Genomic DNA, 22,440 nt, shown 5'->3' on the forward strand with positions numbered 1-22,440 from the left:
AAGAGAAAAGCAAGGCCCTGCTGAGAGTTGAACTCAGGATCTCCTATTTACTAGACAGGCGCTTTAACCAGCTAAGCCACAGCACACCCTTAAGTCTTAACTTTGAAAGACTTTTCTTTATGGTGTTCAAGAGAATATTGCTTTTTCACTTTTATATTCTTTTATAAGTTCACAGACTTCTCTACTCAAACACTTTAGATGAAGACGCTTCACTTATTCAAAAACACCTCTCTAATTTTAGGTTTACCCTATTCATAGAATCTTAAAATATACCTTGCCAAAGAGTGGATTAGTTGAACTCAACAATAGAGTGATCATACGGTTCTCTATCATATTCTTTGTCATTTAGTTTTCGATATTTCAGTCAATGCATTCTTACAAAAATCTTCACAATACCAAGTATTCTATTTAATTTTAGGATAACTTATTCTAAAGTTCATAGAACCAGACATTTAATTCTTAGAATGTATTCAACACTTGTTTGATAAAAAATATTCCTAAAGCATGGAAAAAACAGTTAGGTGCTGCTGAGATTTGAACTCAGGATTTCCTGTTTACGAGACAGGCGCTTTAAAGACTAAGCCACAGCACCAACGTCAATAACAAAAAATACATAAATAATCTATTGTTGATGATGAAATTTTGTTTCCTGCTTTAAATTCTTCTTTATATGTACTGTAATCTTAAACACAAAAAGATACTCAATCACTAAACAAGTATTATTATGTTTTAATAAACAGGTACTCTTGTAAAACCCAATTTCAAATCTTGAATAGTTTACAATTTTTTTTTCATGAAGGCATTAATATTGTTCAAATCGAGGTAGTAATGTCATCTACGTCTTTCTCATGGATATGTCTACTTTTATTTTGCAATAACAGTATTCACTCTATAATCTTGAAAATACTTGGGTTTTTATGAGGTTTAAGATGATCTGTTCAACAGTAAGTTGAATCAGACTTTTATATTTTAATTGTATCAGAATAGGACCTAATGAAATTGATTAGTTATATAACAAAGAGAAAAGCAAGGCGCTGCTGAGAGTTGAACTCAGGATCACCTGTCTACTAGACAGGCGCTTTAACCAGCTAAGCCACAGCATCCTCTTAAGTCTTCACTTTGAAAGACTTTTCTTTATGGCGTTCAAGAGAATATTGCTTTTTCACTTTCATATTCTTATATAAGTTCACAGACTTCTCTACTCAAACACTTTAGATGAAGATGCTTCACTTATTCAAAAACACCTCTCTAATTTGAAGTTTACCCTATTCATAGAATTTTAAAATATACCTTGCCGAAGAGTGGATTAGTTGAACTCAACAATAGAGTGATCATACGGCTCTATCTTATTCATTGTCATTTACTTTTCGATATTTCAGTCAATGCATTCCTATAAAAATCTTCACAATACCAAGTATTTTATTTCATTTTATGATAGCTTATTCTAAAGTTCATAGAACCAGACGTTTAATTCTTAAAATGTATTCAACACTTGTTTGATGAAAAATATTCCTAAAGCATGGAGAAAACAGTTAGGTGCTGCTGAGATTTGAACTCAGGATTTCCTGTTTACGAGACAGGCGCTTTAACCACTAAGCCACAGCACCAAGGTCAATAACAAAAAATACATAAATAATCTATTGTTGATGATGAAATTTTGTTTCCTGCTATAAATTCTTCTTTACATGTACTGTAATCTTAAACACAAAAAGATACTCAATCACTAAACAAGTATTAACATGTTTTAATAAACTGGTACTCTTATGAAACCCAATGTTATTTCTTGAAAAAATTAAAAAAATTCATGCAGGCATTAATATAGCTCAAATCGAGGTAGTAATGTCATCTACGTCTTTCTCATAGATATGTCTATTTTTATTTTTCAATAACAGTATTCACTCTATAATCTTGAAAAAACGTGGGTTTTTATGAGGTTTAAGATGATCTGTTCAACAGTGAGATGAATCAGACTTTTATATTTTATTTGTATCAGAATAGGACCTAATAAAATTGTTTTGTTATATAACAAAGAGAAAAGCAAGGCCCTGCTGAGAGTTGAACTCAGGATCTCCTATTTACTAGACAGGCGCTTTAACCAGCTAAGCCACAGCACACCCTTAAGTCTTAACTTTGAAAGACTTTTCTTTATGGTGTTCAAGAGAATATTGCTTTTTCACTTTTATATTCTTTTATAAGTTCACAGACTTCTCTACTCAAACACTTTAGATGAAGACGCTTCACTTATTCAAAAACACCTCTCTAATTTTAGGTTTACCCTATTCATAGAATCTTAAAATATACCTTGCCAAAGAGTGGATTAGTTGAACTCAACAATAGAGTGATCATACGGTTCTCTATCATATTCTTTGTCATTTAGTTTTCGATATTTCAGTCAATGCATTCTTACAAAAATCTTCACAATACCAAGTATTCTATTTAATTTTAGGATAACTTATTCTAAAGTTCATAGAACCAGACATTTAATTCTTAGAATGTATTCAACACTTGTTTGATAAAAAATATTCCTAAAGCATGGAAAAAACAGTTAGGTGCTGCTGAGATTTGAACTCAGGATTTCCTGTTTACGAGACAGGCGCTTTAAAGACTAAGCCACAGCACCAACGTCAATAACAAAAAATACATAAATAATCTATTGTTGATGATGAAATTTTGTTTCCTGCTTTAAATTCTTCTTTATATGTACTGTAATCTTAAACACAAAAAGATACTCAATCACTAAACAAGTATTATTATGTTTTAATAAACAGGTACTCTTGTAAAACCCAATTTCAAATCTTGAATAGTTTACAATTTTTTTTTCATGAAGGCATTAATATTGTTCAAATCGAGGTAGTAATGTCATCTACGTCTTTCTCATAGATATGTCTACTTTTATTTTGCAATAACAGTATTCACTCTATAATCTTGAAAATACTTGGGTTTTTATGAGGTTTAAGATGATCTGTTCAACAGTAAGTTGAATCAGACTTTTATATTTTAATTGTATCAGAATAGGACCTAATGAAATTGATTAGTTATATAACAAAGAGAAAAGCAAGGCGCTGCTGAGAGTTGAACTCAGGATCACCTGTCTACTAGACAGGCGCTTTAACCAGCTAAGCCACAGCATCCTCTTAAGTCTTCACTTTGAAAGACTTTTCTTTATGGCGTTCAAGAGAATATTGCTTTTTCACTTTCATATTCTTATATAAGTTCACAGACTTCTCTACTCAAACACTTTAGATGAAGATGCTTCACTTATTCAAAAACACCTCTCTAATTTGAAGTTTACCCTATTCATAGAATTTTAAAATATACCTTGCCGAAGAGTGGATTAGTTGAACTCAACAATAGAGTGATCATACGGCTCTATCTTATTCATTGTCATTTACTTTTCGATATTTCAGTCAATGCATTCCTATAAAAATCTTCACAATACCAAGTATTTTATTTCATTTTATGATAGCTTATTCTAAAGTTCATAGAACCAGACGTTTAATTCTTAAAATGTATTCAACACTTGTTTGATGAAAAATATTCCTAAAGCATGGAGAAAACAGTTAGGTGCTGCTGAGATTTGAACTCAGGATTTCCTGTTTACGAGACAGGCGCTTTAACCACTAAGCCACAGCACCAAGGTCAATAACAAAAAATACATAAATAATCTATTGTTGATGATGAAATTTTGTTTCCTGCTATAAATTCTTCTTTATATGTACTGTAATCTTAAACACAAAAAGATACTCAATCACTAAACAAGTATTATTATGTTTTAATAAACAGGTACTCTTGTAAAACCCAATTTCAATTCTTGAATAGTTTACAATTTTTTTTCATGAAGGCATTATTATTGCTCAAATCGAGGTAGTAATGTCATCTACGTCTTTCTCATAGATATGTCTATTTTTATTTTGCAATAACAGTATTCACTCTATAATCTTGAAAAAACTTGGGTTTTTATGAGGTTTAAGATGATCTGTTCAACAGTGAGATGAATCAGACTTTTATATTTTATTTATATCAGAATAGGACCTAATAAAATTGTTTTGTTATATAACAAAGAGAAAAGCAAGGCCCTGCTGAGAGTTGAACTCAGGATCTCCTATTTACTAGACAGGCGCTTTAACCAGCTAAGCCACCGCACACCCTTAAGTCTTAACTTTGAAAGACTTTTCTTTATGGTGTTCAAGAGAATATTGCTTTTTCACTTTTATATTCTTTTATAAGTTCACTGACTTCTCTACTCAAACACTTTAGATGAAGACGCTTCACTTATTCAAAAGCACCTCTCTAATTTTACGTTTACCCTATTCATAGAATCTTAAAATATACCTTGCCAAAGAGTGGATTAGTTGAACTCAACAATAGAGTGATCATACGGTTCTCTATCATATTGTTTGTCATTTAGTTTTCGATATTTCAGTCAATGCATTCTTACAAAAATCTTCACAATACCAAGTATTCTATTTAATTTTAGGATAACTTATTCTAAAGTTCATAGAACCAGACGTTTATCCTTAAATTGTATTCAACACTTGTTTGATGAAAAATATTCCTAAAGCATGGAGAAAACAGTTAGGTGCTGCTGAGATTTGAACTCAGGATATCCTGTTTACGAGACAGGCGCTTTAACCACTAAGCCACAGCACCAACGCCAATGACAAAAAATACATAAATAATCTATTGTTGATGATGAAATTTTGTTTCCTGCTATAAATTCTTCTTTATATGTACTGTAATCTTAAACACAAAAAGATACTCAATCACTAAAGAAGTATTATTATGTTTTAATAAACAGGTACTCTTGTAAAACCCAATTTCAATTCTTGAATAGTTTACAATTTTTTTTTCATGAAGGCATTAATATTGCACAAATCGAGGTAGTAATGTCATCTACGTCTTTCTCATAGATATGTCTATTTTTATTTTGCAATAACAGTATTCACTCTATAATCTTGAAAATACTTGGGTTTTTATGAGGTTTAAGATGATCTGTTCAACAGTAAGATGAATCAGACTTTTATATTTTAATTGTATCATAATAGGACCTAATGACATTGATTTGTTGTATAACAAAGAGAAAAGCAAGGAGCTGCTGAGAGTTAAACTCAGGCTCTCCTGTTTACTAGACAAGCGCTTTAACCAGCTAAGCCACAGCACCCCCTTGAGTCTTAACTTTGAAAGACTTTTCTTTATGGTGTTCAAGAAAATATAGCTTTTTCACTTTCATATTCTTTTATAAGTTCACAGATTTCTCTATTCAAACACTTTAGATGAAGACGCTTCACTTATTCAAAAACACCTCTCTAATTTGAAGTTTACCCTATTCATGGAATTTTAAAATATACCTTGCCAAAGAGTGGATTAGTTGAACTCAACAATAGAGTGATCATACGGCTCTATGTTGTTCTTTGTCATTTAATTTTTGATATTTCAGTCAATGCATTCCTATAAAAATCTTCACAATACCAAGTATTTTATTTCATTTTATGATAACTTATTCTAAAGTTCATAGAACCAGACATTAAATTCTTATAATGTTTTCAACACTTGTTTGATAAAAAATATTCCTAAAGCATGGAAAAAACAGTTAGGTGCTGCTGAGATTTGAACTCAGGATTTCCTGTTTACGAGACAGGCGCTTTAACCACTAAGCCACAGCACCAACATCAATAGCTAAAAATACATAAATATTTTATTGTTGATGATGAAAATATGTTTCCTGCTATAAATTCTTCTTTACATGTACTGTCATCTTAAACACAAAAAGATACTCAATCACTAAACAAGTATTATTATGTTTTAATAAACAGGTACTCTTGTAAAACCCAATTTCAATTCTTGAATAGTTTACAATTTTTTTTCATGAAGGCATTAATATTGCACAAATCGAGGTAGTAATGTCATCTACGTCTTTCTCATAGATATGTCTATTTTTATTTTGCAATAACAGTATTCACTCTATAATCTTGAAAATACTTGGGTTTTTATGAGGTTTAAGATGATCTGTTCAACAGTAAGATGAATCAGACTTTTATATTTTAATTGTATCAGAATAGGACCTAATGAAATTGATTTGTTACATAACAAAGAGAAAAGCAAGGCGTTGCTGAGAGTTGAACTCAGGATCCCCTGTTTACTAGACAGGCGCTTTAACCAGCTAAGCCACATCACCCCCTTAAGTCTTCACTTTGAAAGACTTTTCTTTATGGCGTTCAAGAGAATATTGCTTTTTCACTTTCATATTCTTATATAAGTTCACAGACTTCTCTACTCAAACACTTTAGATGAAGATGCTTCACTTATTCAAAAACACCTCTCTAATTTGAAGTTTACCCTATTCATAGAATTTTAAAATATACCTTGCCGAAGAGTGGATTAGTTGAACTCAACAATAGAGTGATCATACGGCTCTATCTTATTCATTGTCATTTACTTTTCGATATTTCAGTCAATGCATTCCTATAAAAATCTTCACAATACCAAGTATTTTATTTCATTTTATGATAGCTTATTCTAAAGTTCATAGAACCAGACGTTTAATTCTTAAAATGTATTCAACACTTGTTTGATGAAAAATATTCCTAAAGCATGGAGAAAACAGTTAGGTGCTGCTGAGATTTGAACTCAGGATTTCCTGTTTACGAGACAGGCGCTTTAACCACTAAGCCACAGCACCAAGGTCAATAACAAAAAATACATAAATAATCTATTGTTGATGATGAAATTTTGTTTCCTGCTATAAATTCTTCTTTACATGTACTGTAATCTTAAACACAAAAAGATACTCAATCACTAAACAAGTATTATTATGTTTTAATAAACAGGTACTCTTGTAAAACCCAATTTCAATTCTTGAATAGTTTACAATTTTTTTTTCATGAAGGCATTATTATTGCTCAAATCGAGGTAGTAATGTCATCTACGTCTTTCTCATAGATATGTCTATTTTTATTTTTCAATAACAGTATTCACTCTATAATCTTGAAAAAACTTGGGTTTTTATGAGGTTTAAGATGATCTGTTCAACAGTGAGATGAATCAGACTTTTATATTTTATTTGTATCAGAATAGGACCTAATAAAATTGTTTTGTTATATAACAAAGAGAAAAGCAAGGCCCTGCTGAGAGTTGAACTCAGGATCTCCTATTTACTAGACAGGCGCTTTAACCAGCTAAGCCACAGCACACCCTTAAGTCTTAACTTTGAAAGACTTTTCTTTATGGTGTTCAAGAGAATATTGCTTTTTCACTTTTATATTCTTTTATAAGTTCACAGACTTCTCTACTCAAACACTTTTGATGAAGACGCTTCACTTATTCAAAAACACCTCTCTAATTTTAGGTTTACCCTATTCATAGAATCTTAAAATATACCTTGCCAAAGAGTGGATTAGTTGAACTCAACAATAGAGTGATCATACGGTTCTCTATCATATTCTTTGTCATTTAGTTTTCGATATTTCAGTCAATGCATTCTTACAAAAATCTTCACAATACCAAGTATTCTATTTAATTTTAGGATAACTTATTCTAAAGTTCATAGAACCAGACGTTTATCCTTAAATTGTATTCAACACTTGTTTGATGAAAAATATTCCTAAAGCATGGAGAAAACAGTTAGGTGCTGCTGAGATTTGAACTCAGGATATCCTGTTTACGAGACAGGCGCTTTAACCACTAAGCCACAGCACCAACGCCAATGACAAAAAATACATAAATAATCTATTGTTGATGATGAAATTTTGTTTCCTGCTATAAATTCTTCTTTATATGTACTGTAATCTTAAACACAAAAAGATACTCAATCACTAAAGAAGTATTATTATGTTTTAATAAACAGGTACTCTTGTAAAACCCAATTTCAATTCTTGAATAGTTTACAATTTTTTTTTCATGAAGGCATTAATATTGCACAAATCGAGGTAGTAATGTCATCTACGTCTTTCTCATAGATATGTCTATTTTTATTTTGCAATAACAGTATTCACTCTATAATCTTGAAAATACTTGGGTTTTTATGAGGTTTAAGATGATCTGTTCAACAGTAAGATGAATCAGACTTTTATATTTTAATTGTATCATAATAGGACCTAATGACATTGATTTGTTGTATAACAAAGAGAAAAGCAAGGAGCTGCTGAGAGTTAAACTCAGGCTCTCCTGTTTACTAGACAAGCGCTTTAACCAGCTAAGCCACAGCACCCCCTTGAGTCTTAACTTTGAAAGACTTTTCTTTATGGTGTTCAAGAAAATATAGCTTTTTCACTTTCATATTCTTTTATAAGTTCACAGATTTCTCTATTCAAACACTTTAGATGAAGACGCTTCACTTATTCAAAAACACCTCTCTAATTTGAAGTTTACCCTATTCATGGAATTTTAAAATATACCTTGCCAAAGAGTGGATTAGTTGAACTCAACAATAGAGTGATCATACGGCTCTATGTTGTTCTTTGTCATTTAATTTTTGATATTTCAGTCAATGCATTCCTATAAAAATCTTCACAATACCAAGTATTTTATTTCATTTTATGATAACTTATTCTAAAGTTCATAGAACCAGACATTTAATTCTTATAATGTTTTCAACACTTGTTTGATAAAAAATATTCCTAAAGCATGGAAAAAACAGTTAGGTGCTGCTGAGATTTGAACTCAGGATTTCCTGTTTACGAGACAGGCGCTTTAACCACTAAGCCACAGCACCAACATCAATAGCTAAAAATACATAAATATTTTATTGTTGATGATGAAAATATGTTTCCTGCTATAAATTCTTCTTTACATGTACTGTCATCTTAAACACAAAAAGATACTCAATCACTAAACAAGTATTATTATGTTTTAATAAACAGGTACTCTTGTAAAACCCAATTTCAATTCTTGAATAGTTTACAATTTTTTTTCATGAAGGCATTAATATTGCACAAATCGAGGTAGTAATGTCATCTACGTCTTTCTCATAGATATGTCTATTTTTATTTTGCAATAACAGTATTCACTCTATAATCTTGAAAATACTTGGGTTTTTATGAGGTTTAAGATGATCTGTTCAACAGTAAGATGAATCAGACTTTTATATTTTAATTGTATCAGAATAGGACCTAATGAAATTGATTTGTTACATAACAAAGAGAAAAGCAAGGCGTTGCTGAGAGTTGAACTCAGGATCCCCTGTTTACTAGACAGGCGCTTTAACCAGCTAAGCCACATCACCCCCTTAAGTCTTCACTTTGAAAGACTTTTCTTTATGGCGTTCAAGAGAATATTGCTTTTTCACTTTCATATTCTTATATAAGTTCACAGACTTCTCTACTCAAACACTTTAGATGAAGATGCTTCACTTATTCAAAAACACCTCTCTAATTTGAAGTTTACCCTATTCATAGAATTTTAAAATATACCTTGCCGAAGAGTGGATTAGTTGAACTCAACAATAGAGTGATCATACGGCTCTATCTTATTCATTGTCATTTACTTTTCGATATTTCAGTCAATGCATTCCTATAAAAATCTTCACAATACCAAGTATTTTATTTCATTTTATGATAGCTTATTCTAAAGTTCATAGAACCAGACGTTTAATTCTTAAAATGTATTCAACACTTGTTTGATGAAAAATATTCCTAAAGCATGGAGAAAACAGTTAGGTGCTGCTGAGATTTGAACTCAGGATTTCCTGTTTACGAGACAGGCGCTTTAACCACTAAGCCACAGCACCAAGGTCAATAACAAAAAATACATAAATAATCTATTGTTGATGATGAAATTTTGTTTCCTGCTATAAATTCTTCTTTACATGTACTGTAATCTTAAACACAAAAAGATACTCAATCACTAAACAAGTATTATTATGTTTTAATAAACAGGTACTCTTGTAAAACCCAATTTCAATTCTTGAATAGTTTACAATTTTTTTTTCATGAAGGCATTATTATTGCTCAAATCGAGGTAGTAATGTCATCTACGTCTTTCTCATAGATATGTCTATTTTTATTTTTCAATAACAGTATTCACTCTATAATCTTGAAAAAACTTGGGTTTTTATGAGGTTTAAGATGATCTGTTCAACAGTGAGATGAATCAGACTTTTATATTTTATTTGTATCAGAATAGGACCTAATAAAATTGTTTTGTTATATAACAAAGAGAAAAGCAAGGCCCTGCTGAGAGTTGAACTCAGGATCTCCTATTTACTAGACAGGCGCTTTAACCAGCTAAGCCACAGCACACCCTTAAGTCTTAACTTTGAAAGACTTTTCTTTATGGTGTTCAAGAGAATATTGCTTTTTCACTTTTATATTCTTTTATAAGTTCACAGACTTCTCTACTCAAACACTTTTGATGAAGACGCTTCACTTATTCAAAAACACCTCTCTAATTTTAGGTTTACCCTATTCATAGAATCTTAAAATATACCTTGCCAAAGAGTGGATTAGTTGAACTCAACAATAGAGTGATCATACGGTTCTCTATCATATTCTTTGTCATTTAGTTTTCGATATTTCAGTCAATGCATTCTTACAAAAATCTTCACAATACCAAGTATTCTATTTAATTTTAGGATAACTTATTCTAAAGTTCATAGAACCAGACATTTAATTCTTAGAATGTATTCAACACTTGTTTGATAAAAAATATTCCTAAAGCATGGAAAAAACAGTTAGGTGCTGCTGAGATTTGAACTCAGGATTTCCTGTTTACGAGACAGGCGCTTTAACCACTAAGCCACAGCACCAAGGTCAATAACAAAAAATACATAAATAATCTATTGTTGATGATGAAATTTTGTTTCCTGCTATAAATTCTTCTTTATATGTACTGTAATCTTAAACACAAAAAGATACTCAATCACTAAACAAGTATTATTATGTTTTAATAAACAGGTACTCTTGTAAAACCCAATTTCAATTCTTGAATAGTTTACAATTTTTTTTTCATGAAGGCATTATTATTGCTCAAATCGAGGTAGTAATGTCATCTACGTCTTTCTCATAGATATGTCTATTTTTATTTTGCAATAACAGTATTCACTCTATAATCTTGAAAAAACTTGGGTTTTTATGAGGTTTAAGATGATCTGTTCAACAGTGAGATGAATCAGACTTTTATATTTTATTTATATCAGAATAGGACCTAATAAAATTGTTTTGTTATATAACAAAGAGAAAAGCAAGGCCCTGCTGAGAGTTGAACTCAGGATCTCCTATTTACTAGACAGGCGCTTTAACCAGCTAAGCCACCGCACACCCTTAAGTCTTAACTTTGAAAGACTTTTCTTTATGGTGTTCAAGAGAATATTGCTTTTTCACTTTTATATTCTTTTATAAGTTCACTGACTTCTCTACTCAAACACTTTAGATGAAGACGCTTCACTTATTCAAAAGCACCTCTCTAATTTTACGTTTACCCTATTCATAGAATCTTAAAATATACCTTGCCAAAGAGTGGATTAGTTGAACTCAACAATAGAGTGATCATACGGTTCTCTATCATATTGTTTGTCATTTAGTTTTCGATATTTCAGTCAATGCATTCTTACAAAAATCTTCACAATACCAAGTATTCTATTTAATTTTAGGATAACTTATTCTAAAGTTCATAGAACCAGACGTTTATCCTTAAATTGTATTCAACACTTGTTTGATGAAAAATATTCCTAAAGCATGGAGAAAACAGTTAGGTGCTGCTGAGATTTGAACTCAGGATATCCTGTTTACGAGACAGGCGCTTTAACCACTAAGCCACAGCACCAACGCCAATGACAAAAAATACATAAATAATCTATTGTTGATGATGAAATTTTGTTTCCTGCTATAAATTCTTCTTTATATGTACTGTAATCTTAAACACAAAAAGATACTCAATCACTAAAGAAGTATTATTATGTTTTAATAAACAGGTACTCTTGTAAAACCCAATTTCAATTCTTGAATAGTTTACAATTTTTTTTTCATGAAGGCATTAATATTGCACAAATCGAGGTAGTAATGTCATCTACGTCTTTCTCATAGATATGTCTATTTTTATTTTGCAATAACAGTATTCACTCTATAATCTTGAAAATACTTGGGTTTTTATGAGGTTTAAGATGATCTGTTCAACAGTAAGATGAATCAGACTTTTATATTTTAATTGTATCATAATAGGACCTAATGACATTGATTTGTTGTATAACAAAGAGAAAAGCAAGGAGCTGCTGAGAGTTAAACTCAGGCTCTCCTGTTTACTAGACAAGCGCTTTAACCAGCTAAGCCACAGCACCCCCTTGAGTCTTAACTTTGAAAGACTTTTCTTTATGGTGTTCAAGAAAATATAGCTTTTTCACTTTCATATTCTTTTATAAGTTCACAGATTTCTCTATTCAAACACTTTAGATGAAGACGCTTCACTTATTCAAAAACACCTCTCTAATTTGAAGTTTACCCTATTCATAGAATTTTAAAATATACCTTGCCAAAGAGTGGATTAGTTGAACTCAACAATAGAGTGATCATACGGCTCTATGTTGTTCTTTGTCATTTAATTTTTGATATTTCAGTCAATGCATTCCTATAAAAATCTTCACAATACCAAGTATTTTATTTCATTTTATGATAACTTATTCTAAAGTTCATAGAACCAGACATTTAATTCTTATAATGTTTTCAACACTTGTTTGATAAAAAATATTCCTAAAGCATGGAAAAAACAGTTAGGTGCTGCTGAGATTTGAACTCAGGATTTCCTGTTTACGAGACAGGCGCTTTAACCACTAAGCCACAGCACCAACATCAATAGCTAAAAATACATAAATAATTTATTGTTGATGATGAAAATATGTTTCCTGCTATAAATTCTTCTTTACATGTACTGTCATCTTAAACACAAAAAGATACTCAATCACTAAACAAGTATTATTATGTTTTAATAAACAGGTACTCTTGTAAAACCCAATTTCAATTCTTGAATAGTTTACAATTTTTTTTCATGAAGGCATTAATATTGCACAAATCGAGGTAGTAATGTCATCTACGTCTTTCTCATAGATATGTCTATTTTTATTTTGCAATAACAGTATTCACTCTATAATCTTGAAAATACTTGGGTTTTTATGAGGTTTAAGATGATCTGTTCAACAGTAAGATGAATCAGACTTTTATATTTTAATTGTATCAGAATAGGACCTAATGAAATTGATTTGTTACATAACAAAGAGAAAAGCAAGGCGTTGCTGAGAGTTGAACTCAGGATCCCCTGTTTACTAGACAGGCGCTTTAACCAGCTAAGCCACATCACCCCCTTAAGTCTTCACTTTGAAAGACTTTTCTTTATGGCGTTCAAGAGAATATTGCTTTTTCACTTTCATATTCTTATATAAGTTCACAGACTTCTCTACTCAAACACTTTAGATGAAGATGCTTCACTTATTCAAAAACACCTCTCTAATTTGAAGTTTACCCTATTCATAGAATTTTAAAATATACCTTGCCGAAGAGTGGATTAGTTGAACTCAACAATAGAGTGATCATACGGCTCTATCTTATTCATTGTCATTTACTTTTCGATATTTCAGTCAATGCATTCCTATAAAAATCTTCACAATACCAAGTATTTTATTTCATTTTATGATAGCTTATTCTAAAGTTCATAGAACCAGACGTTTAATTCTTAAAATGTATTCAACACTTGTTTGATGAAAAATATTCCTAAAGCATGGAGAAAACAGTTAGGTGCTGCTGAGATTTGAACTCAGGATTTCCTGTTTACGAGACAGGCGCTTTAACCACTAAGCCACAGCACCAAGGTCAATAACAAAAAATACATAAATAATCTATTGTTGATGATGAAATTTTGTTTCCTGCTATAAATTCTTCTTTACATGTACTGTAATCTTAAACACAAAAAGATACTCAATCACTAAACAAGTATTATTATGTTTTAATAAACAGGTACTCTTGTAAAACCCAATTTCAATTCTTGAATAGTTTACAATTTTTTTTTCATGAAGGCATTATTATTGCTCAAATCGAGGTAGTAATGTCATCTACGTCTTTCTCATAGATATGTCTATTTTTATTTTTCAATAACAGTATTCACTCTATAATCTTGAAAAAACTTGGGTTTTTATGAGGTTTAAGATGATCTGTTCAACAGTGAGATGAATCAGACTTTTATATTTTATTTGTATCAGAATAGGACCTAATAAAATTGTTTTGTTATATAACAAAGAGAAAAGCAAGGCCCTGCTGAGAGTTGAACTCAGGATCTCCTATTTACTAGACAGGCGCTTTAACCAGCTAAGCCACAGCACACCCTTAAGTCTTAACTTTGAAAGACTTTTCTTTATGGTGTTCAAGAGAATATTGCTTTTTCACTTTTATATTCTTTTATAAGTTCACAGACTTCTCTACTCAAACACTTTAGATGAAGACGCTTCACTTATTCAAAAACACCTCTCTAATTTTAGGTTTACCCTATTCATAGAATCTTAAAATATACCTTGCCAAAGAGTGGATTAGTTGAACTCAACAATAGAGTGATCATACGGTTCTCTATCATATTCTTTGTCATTTAGTTTTCGATATTTCAGTCAATGCATTCTTACAAAAATCTTCACAATACCAAGTATTCTATTTAATTTTAGGATAACTTATTCTAAAGTTCATAGAACCAGACATTTAATTCTTAGAATGTATTCAACACTTGTTTGATAAAAAATATTCCTAAAGCATGGAAAAAACAGTTAGGTGCTGCTGAGATTTGAACTCAGGATTTCCTGTTTACGAGACAGGCGCTTTAAAGACTAAGCCACAGCACCAACGTCAATAACAAAAAATACATAAATAATCTATTGTTGATGATGAAATTTTGTTTCCTGCTTTAAATTCTTCTTTATATGTACTGTAATCTTAAACACAAAAAGATACTCAATCACTAAACAAGTATTATTATGTTTTAATAAACAGGTACTCTTGTAAAACCCAATTTCAAATCTTGAATAGTTTACAATTTTTTTTTCATGAAGGCATTAATATTGTTCAAATCGAGGTAGTAATGTCATCTACGTCTTTCTCATAGATATGTCTACTTTTATTTTGCAATAACAGTATTCACTCTATAATCTTGAAAATACTTGGGTTTTTATGAGGTTTAAGATGATCTGTTCAACAGTAAGTTGAATCAGACTTTTATATTTTAATTGTATCAGAATAGGACCTAATGAAATTGATTAGTTATATAACAAAGAGAAAAGCAAGGCGTTGCTGAGAGTTGAACTCAGGATCTCCTGTTTACTAGACAGGCGCTTTAACCAGCTAAGCCACAGCACCCCCTTGAGTCTTAACTTTGAAAGACTTTTCTTCATGGTGTTCAAGAGAATATTGCTTTTTCACTTTCATATTCTTTTATAAGTTCACGGACTTCTCTACTCAAACACTTTAGATGAAGACGCTTCACTTATTCAAAAACACCTCTCTAATTTGAAGTTTACCCTATTCATAGAATTTTAAAATATACCTTACTGAAGAGTGGATTAGTTGAACTCAACAATAGAGTGATCATACGGCTCTATCTTGTTCTTTGTCATTTACTTTTCGATAATTCAGTCAATGCGTTTCTATAAAAATCTTCACAATACCAAGTATTTTATTTCATTTTATGATAACTTATTCTAAAGTTCATGGAACCAGACGTTTAATTCTTAAAATGTATTCAACACTTGTTTGATGAAAAATATTCCTAAAGCATGGAGAAAACAGTTAGGTGCTGCTGAGAATTGAACTCAGGATTTCCTGTTTACGAGACAGGCGCTTTAACCAGCTAAGCCACAGCACACCCTTAAGTCTTAACTTTGAAAGACTTTTCTTTATGGTGTTCAAGAGAATATTGCTTTTTCACTTTTATATTCTTTTATAAGTTCACAGACTTCTCTACTCAAACACTTTAGATGAAGACGCTTCACTTATTCAAAAACACCTCTCTAATTTGAGTTTTACCCTATTCATAGAATTTTAAAATATACCTTGCCAAAGAGTGGATTAGTTGAACTCAACAATAGAGTGATCATACGGCTCTATCATATTCTTTGTCATTTAGTTTTCGATATTTCAGTCAATGCATTCTTACAAAAATCTTCACAATACCAAGTATTCTATTTAATTTTAAGATAACTTATTCTAAAGTTCATAGAACCAGACGTTTATTCTTAAATTGTATTCAACACTCGTTTGATGAAAAATATTCCTAAAGCATGGAGAAAACAGTTAGGTGCTGCTGAGATTTGAACTCAGGATATCCTGTTTACGAGACAGGCGCTTTAACCACTAAGCCACAGCACCAACGTCAATAACAAAAAAGACATAAATAATCTATTGTTTATGATGAAATTTTGTTTCTTGCGATAAATTCTTCTTTACATGTACTGTAATCTTAAACACAAAAAGATACTCAATCACTAAACAAGTATTATTATGTTTTAATAAACAGGTACTCTTGTAAAACCCAATTTCAATTCTTGAATAGTTTACATTTTTTTTTTCATGAAGGCATTATTATTGCTCAAATCGAGGTAGTAATGTCATCTACGTCTTTCTCATAGATATGTCTATTTTTATTTTTCAATAACAGTATTCACTCTATAATCTTGAAAAAACTTGGGTTTTTATGAGGTTTAAGATGATCTGTTCAACAGTGAGATGAATCAGACTTTTATATTTTATTTGTATCAGAATAGGACCTAATAAAATTGTTTTGTTATATAACAAAGAGAAAAGCAAGGCCCTGCTGAGAGTTGAACTCAGGATCTCCTATTTACTAGACAGGCGCTTTAACCAGCTAAGCCACAGCACACCCTTAAGTCTTAACTTTGAAAGACTTTTCTTTATGGTGTTCAAGAGAATATTGCTTTTTCACTTTTATATTCTTTTATAAGTTCACAGACTTCTCTACTCAAACACTTTAGATGAAGACGCTTCACTTATTCAAAAACACCTCTCTAATTTTAGGTTTACCCTATTCATAGAATCTTAAAATATACCTTGCCAAAGAGTGGATTAGTTGAACTCAACAATAGAGTGATCATACGGTTCTCTATCATATTCTTTGTCATTTAGTTTTCGATATTTCAGTCAATGCATTCTTACAAAAATCTTCACAATACCAAGTATTCTATTTAATTTTAGGATAACTTATTCTAAAGTTCATAGAACCAGACATTTAATTCTTAGAATGTATTCAACACTTGTTTGATAAAAAATATTCCTAAAGCATGGAAAAAACAGTTAGGTGCTGCTGAGATTTGAACTCAGGATTTCCTGTTTACGAGACAGGCGCTTTAAAGACTAAGCCACAGCACCAACGTCAATAACAAAAAATACATAAATAATCTATTGTTGATGATGAAATTTTGTTTCCTGCTTTAAATTCTTCTTTATATGTACTGTAATCTTAAACACAAAAAGATACTCAATCACTAAACAAGTATTATTATGTTTTAATAAACAGGTACTCTTGTAAAACCCAATTTCAAATCTTGAATAGTTTACAATTTTTTTTTCATGAAGGCATTAATATTGTTCAAATCGAGGTAGTAATGTCATCTACGTCTTTCTCATAGATATGTCTACTTTTATTTTGCAATAACAGTATTCACTCTATAATCTTGAAAATACTTGGGTTTTTATGAGGTTTAAGATGATCTGTTCAACAGTAAGTTGAATCAGACTTTTATATTTTAATTGTATCAGAATAGGACCTAATGAAATTGATTAGTTATATAACAAAGAGAAAAGCAAGGCGTTGCTGAGAGTTGAACTCAGGATCTCCTGTTTACTAGACAGGCGCTTTAACCAGCTAAGCCACAGCACCCCCTTGAGTCTTAACTTTGAAAGACTTTTCTTCATGGTGTTCAAGAGAATATTGCTTTTTCACTTTCATATTCTTTTATAAGTTCACGGACTTCTCTACTCAAACACTTTAGATGAAGACGCTTCACTTATTCAAAAACACCTCTCTAATTTGAAGTTTACCCTATTCATAGAATTTTAAAATATACCTTACTGAAGAGTGGATTAGTTGAACTCAACAATAGAGTGATCATACGGCTCTATCTTGTTCTTTGTCATTTACTTTTCGATAATTCAGTCAATGCGTTTCTATAAAAATCTTCACAATACCAAGTATTTTATTTCATTTTATGATAACTTATTCTAAAGTTCATGGAACCAGACGTTTAATTCTTAAAATGTATTCAACACTTGTTTGATGAAAAATATTCCTAAAGCATGGAGAAAACAGTTAGGTGCTGCTGAGAATTGAACTCAGGATTTCCTGTTTACGAGACAGGCGCTTTAACCAGCTAAGCCACAGCACACCCTTAAGTCTTAACTTTGAAAGACTTTTCTTTATGGTGTTCAAGAGAATATTGCTTTTTCACTTTTATATTCTTTTATAAGTTCACAGACTTCTCTACTCAAACACTTTAGATGAAGACGCTTCACTTATTCAAAAACACCTCTCTAATTTGAGTTTTACCCTATTCATAGAATTTTAAAATATACCTTGCCAAAGAGTGGATTAGTTGAACTCAACAATAGAGTGATCATACGGCTCTATCATATTCTTTGTCATTTAGTTTTCGATATTTCAGTCAATGCATTCTTACAAAAATCTTCACAATACCAAGTATTCTATTTAATTTTAAGATAACTTATTCTAAAGTTCATAGAACCAGACGTTTATTCTTAAATTGTATTCAACACTCGTTTGATGAAAAATATTCCTAAAGCATGGAGAAAACAGTTAGGTGCTGCTGAGATTTGAACTCAGGATATCCTGTTTACGAGACAGGCGCTTTAACCACTAAGCCACAGCACCAACGTCAATAACAAAAAAGACATAAATAATCTATTGTTTATGATGAAATTTTGTTTCTTGCGATAAATTCTTCTTTATATGTACTGTAATCTTAAACACAAACAGATACTCAATCACTAAACAAGTATTATTATGTTTTAATAAACAGGTACTCTTGTAAAACCCAATTTCAATTCTTGAATAGTTTACAATTTTTTTTTTCATGAAGGCATTAATATTGCACTAATCGAGGTAGTAATGCCATCTACGTCTATCTCATAGATATGTCTATTTTTTTTTGCAATAACAGTATTCACCCTATAATCTTGAAAATACTTGGGTTTTTATGAGGTTTAAGATGATCTGTTCAACAGTAAGATGAATCAGACTTTTATATTTTAATTGTATCAGAATAGGACTTAATGAAATTGATTTGTTATATAACAAAGAGAAAAGCAAGGCGATGCTGAGAGTTGAACTCAGGATTAAGCCTGGGCTGAGAACTACGCTCCGCTCGCGGAGTTTGCGAAGTTTCGGCAACTTCGCACTACGCGGAGAGCGCGAAGCTGTCGCCTACTTCGCAATCTACAGCGTAGCGTAGTGGTTTTTCTTCCTCGCGCGCTCAATAGCATTCTGGCGTGCGCGATAATGACTTACCGTGGTTCTGCGTTTGCTTTCTCGCTTTTCTCTCCCGGTCGCGTTCGCTACGATGTTTGGAATCCGGCCGCACAATCCTATGCGACTTTGAGCGCGCGAACATGTCATTGGGACGTGCGATCCTCCCATGTTGGTAAGATCGCGTTTCCGAACACGCAGAAACTGCATTCTGGCACAGAATATCTCCCGAGCATGTTAAAATCTCCTCAAAAATGTTAATTTAACCCCTCAGATTGTGATTTGGCTGTATTTTTTGGGGCTAGGAGTCTTCTTTTCGTTTCTACTCTTTTTTTCAAGAGAAAGGAAGTGCCCCTGAGTCTCCAACTTCCTGTTCCTGTCCACCAGGCTCCTCCCAGTGCTTTGTCCATGTGGTGTTCACTTTCATTTGGAATTGGAGCTGGAAGGATCACTCTTTGTGTTTGTCTGCTGCATCATAGCAAATGATTTAATTGGATTTATTGAGGAATTTTGGATTTGAACTTTTCTTTCACAAGTAGGTTTGAGAATTGAGAATTGGTGTACTGTATAAATGTTTTTTTTTTTTTAACTACAGTTTTCTGTGCTTCTTAATCTTTCCTAAATATTCTTTTTGGGGGAGGCCTGTACTGTTTTGGCATGTTTGCACAGTGCTGCAACGCGACCTTACAGTTTTTGTCTTCTTCGCGCGCTCAATGTGCGTGCTCGGGGGCGCGATCACGACGTTTGGTTCAGTTTGCGCCGCCGAACACGCTGAATTTGCATTCTCGCGAGCAATATCTCTCGAGTTGCCTAAAACGTTCCCGAAAATGTAGATGCTGTTCATTTTGCTAAAAGAAACTCCTCAGGTTGTAATTTGCTCGTAGTTTTTGGAGCATGGACCACTTTCTGTTCCTGTCCTCTATGTACCTTGTTGTTAGACGGTGGCCTGACCGTGTGGTAGGCTTGGTGGCGGCCATTTTGTCAAGCCAAGCATTGTCCTTTTGCCATAGGAATGTATTGTCTATTTGTCTGTCTTCTCTTTCTTTTCATGTTTTTGGGGGTGGCCAGGCCATGTGGGGCCGGCCATTTTCCATGTGGAGGGCAGCCATTTTAATTCCTGGTACTAGTAGCAGCCTCTGTGTTTTTTCCATAGGCCTCCAAGCTACTAGAGTCCTCCTCATCATGGGTGCATGAAAGTTGTTCAATTGTTATAGGGGTGCTTAAGTTGTAAGTGTAACATCATGTAGGTCATGGATGGCTTTGGATTAATTAGCAAAATGTGTCTTTGGTGTTGAATTGCAGGTTTTGGTTGTGTTGAATAATATGGCTTTTTCCTGCGCACTAGGTAACCCTAGAATTCAGCTCGCGTAGTTTTGGTAAGTTTGCCATAGGCCTCCAAGCTTGTGGCCTACTGTGCCAGTAGGTAGGCCCAAGGGTACTACTAGAGTCCTCCTCATCATGGGTGCATGAAAGTTGTTCAACTGTTATAGGGGTGTTTAAGTTGTAAGTGTAACATCATGTGGGTCGTGGATGGCTTTGAATTAATTAGAAAAATGTGTCTTTGGTGTTGAATTGCAGGTTTTGGTTGTGTTGAATAATATGGCTTTTTCCTGCGCACTAGGTAACCCTAAAATTCAGCTCGCGTAGTTTGCACAGTGCAGCAACGCGACCTTACAGTTTTTGTCGTCTTCACGCGCTCAATGTGCGCGCTTGGGGGCGCGATCACGACGTTTTGTTCAGTTCGCGCCGCCGAACACGCTGAATTTGCATTCTCGCGAGCAATATCTCTCGAGTTGCCTAAAACGTTCCCAAAAATGTAGATGCTGTTCATTTTGCTAAAAGAAACTCCTCAGTTTGTCATTTGCTTGTAGTTTTTGGAGCATGGACCACTTACTGTTTCTGTCCTCTATGTACCTTGTTGTTAGACGGTGGCCTGACCATGTGGGCGGCTTGGTGGCGGCCATTTTGTCAAGCCAAGCATTGTCCTTTTGCCATAGGAATGCATTGTCTGTCTTCTCTTTCTTCATGTTTTTGGGGGTGGCACTGGCCAGGCCATGTGGGGGCGGCCATTTTGTGTGACCTTCCATCCTGGTTGCCGGCTTGCCGCAGGCCTACAAAGTTGTGTGATTTTTTTGCTGCCAGTAGGCCTAGAGTCCCAGAAATAGTCAGCGGGGATGCTTGATGTAGCGGTTTCCATTTTGTCCGTTGAATTGAACATCATTTAGGGCATGGGTGGCCATGCATTAAATTTTCAAATGTGGTGTTTGGGGTGTAGTTAACTGTTTGGGGGAAAACTCCAAATGCCTTTGTTGTTTGTGTTGTTGTGTAACTTTCAAACCTTGTAGCCATGGGGATTTTCTTTTTTGCATTAAGCTGTGATGTATGCATCCTCCTTTTTCTGGCCATATAGGGAGGGATATAGGCCTAGTTGAGTTTATTTTTTTCTGGCCTTTGCCCTTTACCCATGTACCTGTGATGAGTGCCCATGTGGAGCTGTGGTGGTAGTAGTAGTGTGCCGTTTTGTTTTTGACAAATTAGCCTGTCTTGCCATTGTTCCTGTTGGCTTACTAGTTGTTCACATCCCCATTGCTATCTGCTGCAGGTCACTGATGCTGCATCCATGATGCACAAATTATGGATAAACAAGTTCCACTTCCACTACATTTGCATTTTAATTCTTTGCTATTCTTACTCTTACTGGATGTACTAATACTTCTAGTAGTAATTAAAGCTAAAAAAAATCCATATTCGACTGATGTTGTTCTGCCTTCTTTGCTTGTAGGTGCACAAAAGACTGAAGAGGAGGTGTCTGTCATCATTCATCGCCTGTTCTACTGCCAGACGGACGTCCTTCGGTACTACGTCACGTGTGGTGTGAGTGACTAACCTGACCAGACATCATTCTCAGCAACTGAGTGCTGCTGCTGACATCTGAGGAAGATGGGCCCAAAGAGAGCAGGTACCAGGTCCTCCAAGACCAAGAAAGTT

General features: G+C 33.0%; 28 non-coding genes across 28 annotated transcripts; all 28 read right to left on the minus strand.

The window, feature by feature from the left end:
- Positions 1–519: 519 nt before the first annotated feature.
- TRNAT-CGU (transfer RNA threonine (anticodon CGU)) lies at positions 520–592 on the minus strand. Its single transcript has one exon. It is a non-coding gene; the product is annotated as a tRNA-Thr (tRNA).
- A 942-nt stretch (positions 593–1,534) lies between these two features.
- TRNAT-CGU (transfer RNA threonine (anticodon CGU)) lies at positions 1,535–1,607 on the minus strand. The gene has a single exon. It is a non-coding gene; the product is annotated as a tRNA-Thr (tRNA).
- Positions 1,608–2,547: 940 nt separating this feature from the next.
- On the minus strand, positions 2,548–2,620 carry TRNAT-CGU (transfer RNA threonine (anticodon CGU)). The gene has a single exon. It is a non-coding gene; the product is annotated as a tRNA-Thr (tRNA).
- Positions 2,621–3,562: 942 nt separating this feature from the next.
- TRNAT-CGU (transfer RNA threonine (anticodon CGU)) lies at positions 3,563–3,635 on the minus strand. Its single transcript has one exon. It is a non-coding gene; the product is annotated as a tRNA-Thr (tRNA).
- A 942-nt stretch (positions 3,636–4,577) lies between these two features.
- TRNAT-CGU (transfer RNA threonine (anticodon CGU)) lies at positions 4,578–4,650 on the minus strand. The gene has a single exon. It is a non-coding gene; the product is annotated as a tRNA-Thr (tRNA).
- Positions 4,651–5,087: 437 nt separating this feature from the next.
- On the minus strand, positions 5,088–5,161 carry TRNAT-AGU (transfer RNA threonine (anticodon AGU)). The gene has a single exon. It is a non-coding gene; the product is annotated as a tRNA-Thr (tRNA).
- A 431-nt stretch (positions 5,162–5,592) lies between these two features.
- TRNAT-CGU (transfer RNA threonine (anticodon CGU)) lies at positions 5,593–5,665 on the minus strand. Its single transcript has one exon. It is a non-coding gene; the product is annotated as a tRNA-Thr (tRNA).
- Positions 5,666–6,101: 436 nt separating this feature from the next.
- Positions 6,102–6,175, minus strand: TRNAT-AGU (transfer RNA threonine (anticodon AGU)). The gene has a single exon. It is a non-coding gene; the product is annotated as a tRNA-Thr (tRNA).
- A 431-nt stretch (positions 6,176–6,606) lies between these two features.
- Positions 6,607–6,679, minus strand: TRNAT-CGU (transfer RNA threonine (anticodon CGU)). Its single transcript has one exon. It is a non-coding gene; the product is annotated as a tRNA-Thr (tRNA).
- Positions 6,680–7,622: 943 nt separating this feature from the next.
- TRNAT-CGU (transfer RNA threonine (anticodon CGU)) lies at positions 7,623–7,695 on the minus strand. Its single transcript has one exon. It is a non-coding gene; the product is annotated as a tRNA-Thr (tRNA).
- Positions 7,696–8,132: 437 nt separating this feature from the next.
- Positions 8,133–8,206, minus strand: TRNAT-AGU (transfer RNA threonine (anticodon AGU)). The gene has a single exon. It is a non-coding gene; the product is annotated as a tRNA-Thr (tRNA).
- Positions 8,207–8,637: 431 nt separating this feature from the next.
- TRNAT-CGU (transfer RNA threonine (anticodon CGU)) lies at positions 8,638–8,710 on the minus strand. The gene has a single exon. It is a non-coding gene; the product is annotated as a tRNA-Thr (tRNA).
- Positions 8,711–9,146: 436 nt separating this feature from the next.
- Positions 9,147–9,220, minus strand: TRNAT-AGU (transfer RNA threonine (anticodon AGU)). The gene has a single exon. It is a non-coding gene; the product is annotated as a tRNA-Thr (tRNA).
- Positions 9,221–9,651: 431 nt separating this feature from the next.
- On the minus strand, positions 9,652–9,724 carry TRNAT-CGU (transfer RNA threonine (anticodon CGU)). Its single transcript has one exon. It is a non-coding gene; the product is annotated as a tRNA-Thr (tRNA).
- Positions 9,725–10,668: 944 nt separating this feature from the next.
- TRNAT-CGU (transfer RNA threonine (anticodon CGU)) lies at positions 10,669–10,741 on the minus strand. Its single transcript has one exon. It is a non-coding gene; the product is annotated as a tRNA-Thr (tRNA).
- A 943-nt stretch (positions 10,742–11,684) lies between these two features.
- TRNAT-CGU (transfer RNA threonine (anticodon CGU)) lies at positions 11,685–11,757 on the minus strand. Its single transcript has one exon. It is a non-coding gene; the product is annotated as a tRNA-Thr (tRNA).
- A 437-nt stretch (positions 11,758–12,194) lies between these two features.
- Positions 12,195–12,268, minus strand: TRNAT-AGU (transfer RNA threonine (anticodon AGU)). The gene has a single exon. It is a non-coding gene; the product is annotated as a tRNA-Thr (tRNA).
- Positions 12,269–12,699: 431 nt separating this feature from the next.
- Positions 12,700–12,772, minus strand: TRNAT-CGU (transfer RNA threonine (anticodon CGU)). Its single transcript has one exon. It is a non-coding gene; the product is annotated as a tRNA-Thr (tRNA).
- Positions 12,773–13,208: 436 nt separating this feature from the next.
- On the minus strand, positions 13,209–13,282 carry TRNAT-AGU (transfer RNA threonine (anticodon AGU)). Its single transcript has one exon. It is a non-coding gene; the product is annotated as a tRNA-Thr (tRNA).
- Positions 13,283–13,713: 431 nt separating this feature from the next.
- TRNAT-CGU (transfer RNA threonine (anticodon CGU)) lies at positions 13,714–13,786 on the minus strand. Its single transcript has one exon. It is a non-coding gene; the product is annotated as a tRNA-Thr (tRNA).
- Positions 13,787–14,730: 944 nt separating this feature from the next.
- Positions 14,731–14,803, minus strand: TRNAT-CGU (transfer RNA threonine (anticodon CGU)). The gene has a single exon. It is a non-coding gene; the product is annotated as a tRNA-Thr (tRNA).
- A 437-nt stretch (positions 14,804–15,240) lies between these two features.
- Positions 15,241–15,314, minus strand: TRNAT-AGU (transfer RNA threonine (anticodon AGU)). The gene has a single exon. It is a non-coding gene; the product is annotated as a tRNA-Thr (tRNA).
- A 431-nt stretch (positions 15,315–15,745) lies between these two features.
- On the minus strand, positions 15,746–15,821 carry TRNAT-CGU (transfer RNA threonine (anticodon CGU)). Its single transcript has one exon. It is a non-coding gene; the product is annotated as a tRNA-Thr (tRNA).
- A 428-nt stretch (positions 15,822–16,249) lies between these two features.
- Positions 16,250–16,322, minus strand: TRNAT-CGU (transfer RNA threonine (anticodon CGU)). Its single transcript has one exon. It is a non-coding gene; the product is annotated as a tRNA-Thr (tRNA).
- A 944-nt stretch (positions 16,323–17,266) lies between these two features.
- TRNAT-CGU (transfer RNA threonine (anticodon CGU)) lies at positions 17,267–17,339 on the minus strand. The gene has a single exon. It is a non-coding gene; the product is annotated as a tRNA-Thr (tRNA).
- A 437-nt stretch (positions 17,340–17,776) lies between these two features.
- TRNAT-AGU (transfer RNA threonine (anticodon AGU)) lies at positions 17,777–17,850 on the minus strand. The gene has a single exon. It is a non-coding gene; the product is annotated as a tRNA-Thr (tRNA).
- Positions 17,851–18,281: 431 nt separating this feature from the next.
- TRNAT-CGU (transfer RNA threonine (anticodon CGU)) lies at positions 18,282–18,357 on the minus strand. Its single transcript has one exon. It is a non-coding gene; the product is annotated as a tRNA-Thr (tRNA).
- A 428-nt stretch (positions 18,358–18,785) lies between these two features.
- TRNAT-CGU (transfer RNA threonine (anticodon CGU)) lies at positions 18,786–18,858 on the minus strand. The gene has a single exon. It is a non-coding gene; the product is annotated as a tRNA-Thr (tRNA).
- Positions 18,859–22,440: the final 3,582 nt, after the last annotated feature.

Source organism: Lissotriton helveticus, chromosome 12 (assembly GCF_964261635.1).
Source record: "Lissotriton helveticus chromosome 12, aLisHel1.1, whole genome shotgun sequence".
NCBI lineage: Eukaryota > Metazoa > Chordata > Amphibia > Caudata > Salamandridae > Lissotriton > Lissotriton helveticus.